This window comes from Acanthochromis polyacanthus, chromosome 9, assembly GCF_021347895.1.
Source record: "Acanthochromis polyacanthus isolate Apoly-LR-REF ecotype Palm Island chromosome 9, KAUST_Apoly_ChrSc, whole genome shotgun sequence".
Taxonomy (NCBI): Eukaryota; Metazoa; Chordata; class Actinopteri; family Pomacentridae; genus Acanthochromis; species Acanthochromis polyacanthus.
Window position 1 is genome coordinate 13,799,060 of NC_067121.1, and position 6,000 is coordinate 13,805,059.

Sequence of the window (6,000 nt, forward strand, 5' to 3'; positions counted from 1 at the left end):
CATGATGTGACAGACACACAAAAAGGCGCTGACAAGGGAGGTTTTGTTTGTTTGATTTGCTTTTTAAAGGACTCACTGACTGATATTCACACAGCAGAAAGAACTTACATGACACGCATAGCATTGATTCTTGACAGGGTCTTGACTTTATGACCCCACCATGAAACAAAAAACCATTCACATTGAGATGATGCACACAAGTCTCCCAAACTGAGGTGGAAAAAGTGAGATTCACCAAAAAGCAAGTAATTTCCATCCCTGGTTATTTAAAAAAAAAAAAGACAAAGAACATAGACCATTGGCCCATACATACATATATATATATATATATATATATATACACACACACACACACACACAAAGCTCATGCACTCAAGTGGGTCAGATGAGGAGGGATCAACTGATATTTTGGCTTTTGTTTTCATTCTGTTGATTTGTTTATAATCAAAAAGACCGATAACTGATATTTAGAACTGATACACACTTAATGTTAATATTACCAGCATGTAATAAGCAGGAACCTGTCATTCATCATTAGGTTATTTAACCAAGGATTACCACAACCGAATATGTACAACAGCAAAAAAAGTGAAGGTGTCAGAGCATTACGTGATGCTACAACGCTCTCCTCTGTTTACTCTGAGAGTGATAACTGTTAGTAACGAATTTGTGTAGCTAGCTTGTGCTTCTTATTTACCATTTGCTGGTTGTGTTTCTGCTACAGCGATGTGCCTGTAGAGGAGACTGCTAAAAATGCATCTTGCACATAAGGATTTTCATGTACTCCAGGGCTGGCCACTGCTTAAGAGGTACAGAAAGCCTTATAGTGATAACAGTAACCTAGCATGGTCGGCAAAATAAGTTGCACTGGCAACTGCATTATTCAGACATTTTCAGTGCAAGGGGAAAGAGGGTATGTCTAGGGACTGTGGTGTTTCTTACAACTGCACCAATATCTGGTACATTACCACACTAACTACACTAACTAATCAGAGCTGCTACATTCTACAAATAGACTTCTCTGTCCGCATCAGTAAACAGTTCATCGTGACATGTAACCAATCAAATGTTCCTGTGGATGAGACATGTTAGAGACTACAGCATGACTACAGAGAGAGAAGCAGCTGCATCAGAGCCAAAGTAACACATTTAAAGCTGCTGTCCGGAGTTTGAATCGCAGCGTCTCCCAAAACACTGTTGGTCCCACCCTCCCTACCTCTGATTTCGCCCCTTTATTTGTGCACGCGCGCAGTACATGAGAGGAGTGCCCGGAGTGCTGCAGCATCTTGCCTGTTTTGCTGTTTTCCACTCTTCTACATTTAGTACATTTAGTAAATAATAAAGGAATTACGTTAGAATGCTGTATTGAGTCTAACTTGTCCTAATACCAAAATAACATGAATCTGCTAGGACGAACGAGTAAAGTTTCAATATGTGATTACACTCGTGTATCCCTCTCGATGACGTTGTTTATCAAACTTAGTGCATTTACGCGTGCATATGTGTTACATTGTTTATTTATTTCTATCTAGAGTTCAGAATTGCATGACTCCTCTGACGAAGAGTATGTCCCAGACGCCCCAACATCTTCCTCCAGAGGTCGGGCATCTAAACGAAGCCGTCAGGCAGGCTATGGAGGCCGTGGTCGGGGAGCGACGCGAGCACCCCGACCGCGGCATCTAAACGAAGCCGTCAGGAGGGCTATGGAGGCCGTGGTCGGGGAGCGACGCAAGCACCCCGAGCCAAAAAACGTCCTGCAGTCTCTTGGCCTGACATGCCGTGGGATTGGTAACTTTTCTGGAAGTTGCTGAGCCCTGATGCGCTCTCCTCCACAAGCAAAACAAATGTGTACGCGGTTGCGTAGTGCGTAGCTCGCCCATCTCTGCATGGGCTTGCTTGCTGTGTGCGTAACCGTTGATTGACAGCATGACAAAGCTGAAGCTCGAACTTGATTGGTCGGCAGCGACCGGCGCTTTTTGGAATAACATGGGGGTCTGTGAGAGGAAGGCGGAGCTCAGGAATAAATTTTCATATCGCGTTATACTAACTTTATATTATAGTATCGAACTAGACTAACACATTTAAGCTTTGTTAAAAAATGATACATAAATTGAAAACAAACGGAAACTCCGGACAGCAGCTTTAACATATGATACTGGGAATCAGGCATATAAATTAAGGATATCAATAATCAGAAAAATGCCAATTATCAGTTAGACAAATAACAAGGCCTTATTCCTTACTTTAAAGGATAAACTCATTAGACAGACAATTAAGATCCCTTCTATGAAATCAGGTAATCAGTATGTAAATATAATCCATTTTGGAGTTCTTGGAAACACAGATTCTGTTAACCTTGGATGAAGCTTTACAGAGAATTCCAACTTTCAGCCCCAGATATTGTTTCAAAACCACTATATCAACCAAGCAATAATTCTCAGAAGTGCAGTTCAAGGAAAGAGTCTTGTCAACTCCAATCTACAACCCCTACCAAATGCGCTACCGCAATCACCTAGCAAAGTTGGAGGCATTTTGCTGGAAAATAACCAAATAAATGCTTTTGTGGTTGGCTGCTTTCCATTTATGTCATGTGACACTCAGTGGACTGATATGAGGCTGCAACAAGTCATAATTTCCATATTAAAAACTGTGAAAAATGCCCACGCTGTTTCCAGAATGCATGGTTACATCATCATATGTTTTATCAAAACCTAAAAGTATACAAATGCCTGACCCATGCAACATACATTCATGAAATTGCAGCCCTTACAACTTGCTAACTCAACAGTCTAAAACTACAATTTTGATTTAAAAAAAGATACATGTTTAGCTCCATTATCATTCTTATCATAAAGACCTTATTGTATTATCATCATCCTAACAAAGCCCTTCACTCTCAGACTGCAAGTTTTCTTGTGGTTCCCAGAGTTTCCAGAGGCAGAACAGGAGGCAGAGCCTTCAGTTGTCAGCTCCTCTGTTGTGGAATCAGCTCCCAGTTCAGGTTCAGGAGGCAGAAACTCTCTCTATTTTTCAAAATTGGCTTAAAATTTTCCTCTTGGATAAAATTAATAGTTAGAAGCTGCTCAGGGTCACCTGAGCTGTTTCTTAGTCACGCTGCTATAAGTTTATGCTGCTAAGGTATTCCCATGGTGCACAAGGCTCCTCTAACGCACTCTCCTCTCTATCTCCATACAGCTATATATCACCATTACATGTCACTAACTCTGCGTTTCTCCCCGGGGTCCTGTGTTTTGTTCTCTCCACCAATGTCTCTGGATCTGGATATGGAGCTACACATCTGTGATCTGCAGTTTCTGGCCTCATTTATCTCCAAAATGTTCATTGTTCTGTTTGGAGTGTTTATCAGCTCTCCATCTACTATCCCAGCACTCGATTTAGAGGGTCGCCAGGTCGCCGCGAGCGCCGGGAATCATGCCAGGTCTCCATTTGCGACTAAAAACGTCGCAAATGGCGACCTGGCGACCGTCGAAATCGAGCGCTCGATTGAGCTGAACCACCTATCATGTTTTCTTCATGGAGGCAGCCACTTTGTATGATATCATCAGCCTGCCATGATTCCCGGCGCTCGCGGCGACCTGGCGACAGTCTAAATCGAGCGCTGCTATCCTGTCCTGTTATCCTCCACTCCTCTCATCCCCACTCTCACCCCAACCAGTCAAGGCAGATGTCCACCTTTCCTGAGCCTGGTTCTGTCTAAGTTGTGTTTTTTTATTCCTTCCCACCAACGCTAACTGCTTGTTCAGAGGGAATACAAAGGCAACATTGGATTGTTTGGTTGTCTGTTGTATTTAAAATTTGTATCATCTGAACCTTACTATGTTAAGGGCAGTGAGATGACATTTGTTGTGAATTTGCACTACAGAAACAAAATTGAATTGAGCTATGTTAAAAATCAATTAATTTGTTGGAGAATTTTTTAAGGAAAAAAGTTCACATTGTGTGATTGCAGCTCCTTAAATAAGAATAATTTTTGGTTTACTTACAATAGCAAAACTGATTATCTTTGTTGTGAACAACAAAACAAGTCATCTTGGGTTATGGGAAACACGGATTGTCACTGTTCACCATTTCTAACACTTTACAGACCAAACAACTGTGAATACAAGTGAATACTCAAAAAATAACAGAGATTTACTGAAAATGTGCATTAATATTGCATGCAGCTCTAATTAGCGGATAAGAAAACACGCTCCATTATGATGAATGTATAACCACAGATGATAGAATTAGATCGAAACTACCAGGTCTAGATCCATTCCGTCAGAAAAATATAGTGCTGTATGACTGATTCAGCTTTCCGAAAATAATGCTTTCAGAGCCAACACTCACACTGCCCACACTGTTACCATTAGCCTACCAGTTGGTCTCCTTGAATTAGAAACATGATGGGATCTGCATGTCCTCTCATCCTCAGCCAGAGGCGACAACTGACGCTTGCATCTCTGAGCTCACAACTTGTCACCGAATCACATCCCCGTCGAAAATGACTGCAATATACAGCACTTCTGACATTGCATCAGCCTTTTATATTCAGTGACGGTGTAGGCCAGTTGAGCTAGTATAGCAGCCCTACGAGCTTTGGTCTCTTTCTTCCACAGCAGCCGTCATCCAGCTGTGGTAGAGCTGCCTGAGCCCGGAGGATGAGTCCTACGGTCTGAGGCTGTGGGCAGCCCGGCGTCACATCATATTCTGTCTTGTGATGTTGCCTTTGAAGTTACGAACACAAACCCCCATCTCAGCTCATTATTCACGACCTCCTTTAAGAAATCCTCTTTTCATCGCACACGACACCACTGCACTTTGCTGATAAAGCCGCGGCTTCCAGTCTGCAGAAATGTTTGCTAGCTGGGCGGCTGTCAGCGTCAGTCAACGTCCAAACTTTGACTTGGGTTGGAATCTATGGCGCGTTGCGTGGGCTATTGGCTTAACACGGAGTATTTCTGACGATTCACCCGAAGATTTTTCGCCATATTGTGTGAAGCATTGTGTAGCGTTAGGATAATAAGCCAGTCCGTATGAAATTACCAGAAAATGTGGAAGGCGACGGCAGAATATCTCCACACGAGCAAGAACGGTATGTATCGGTGTTCCGTTAACGCCAATGCAGCTGTGAGCCAAATGAATGAAGCATACTGCTGTTAATTATGGCTGTCACAGTTTATAAAGGACATTTCATCCCCGCTGTGACTCATTCGTCTACAACCAGCGGTCCTATTGATAAGCTGTTGAACACTGAGCCGGTCACGCAGTCGAACCTGAATCAATGGATGTGCGGGTTAAAGGCGGACTTACCGCTGACAGCTGCTCACAGCATCGCTGAACGGAGGATCGGGCTGCTACATCCAAAAGCACGTCCGTTTCTGTCAGCAAGGCGACGACTACAGCTGCACTGATGGAATGTATGTGCGTGTGTGGGTGTTCGTCATCGTCAGTGTGCATGTGAGGGCACAGGTGGCGCAAGTCTGCGGTCCGTAGGCTGCGACAAGTTCGCCACAGACAGAACAAACGGACGACTGTGCTCTGAAAAATAAAAGCACTTTTTTGGCTCAACATTTTGGCAAAATGAAAGGATGGAATTCATTGATAGATGATATCTAACCTAAAATGAGCCATTTGTGTGATGGAATACAGAATTTATGTACTTAAAAGACTCAGGTAGAACATTTTTTAAATGTTAGGATTTCATCTTTTGTCTGTGGTGTGATAATGCAAAATTTCTTAGCCTTGTAGAAAAGGAAACTTCCAGATTTGTTTGATTTAGAATATGTTGACAGCACAGATTAATTTTTTTTCAAAAATGTATGCACTCAACAGCATATTTGGCCTTTGTCTTTTAACAGTATGACAGCACAGTATGAGCAAGAATGATTCATCCATCCAACTATTATAGACTCTATAAAAGCTGGACATAGAAACAATGAGAACTCTAACTGGTCAGTAACATTTGGATGTCCATTTTTGTCTTTTGAAACCAGAAGT

At 42.4% G+C, this 6,000-nt stretch overlaps 1 protein-coding gene across 1 annotated transcript in view; it reads right to left on the reverse strand.

Annotated features, from left to right (window-relative positions):
- Window positions 1-5,604, reverse strand: part of LOC110964770 (disks large-associated protein 1-like) — a 212,760-nt gene extending 207,156 nt beyond the window's left edge. The window contains 1 exon segment of the mRNA XM_051953320.1: window positions 5,314-5,604. The gene's annotated coding sequence lies outside the window, so the exon portion shown is untranslated.
- Between the last annotated feature and the right edge of the window lie 396 nt (window positions 5,605-6,000).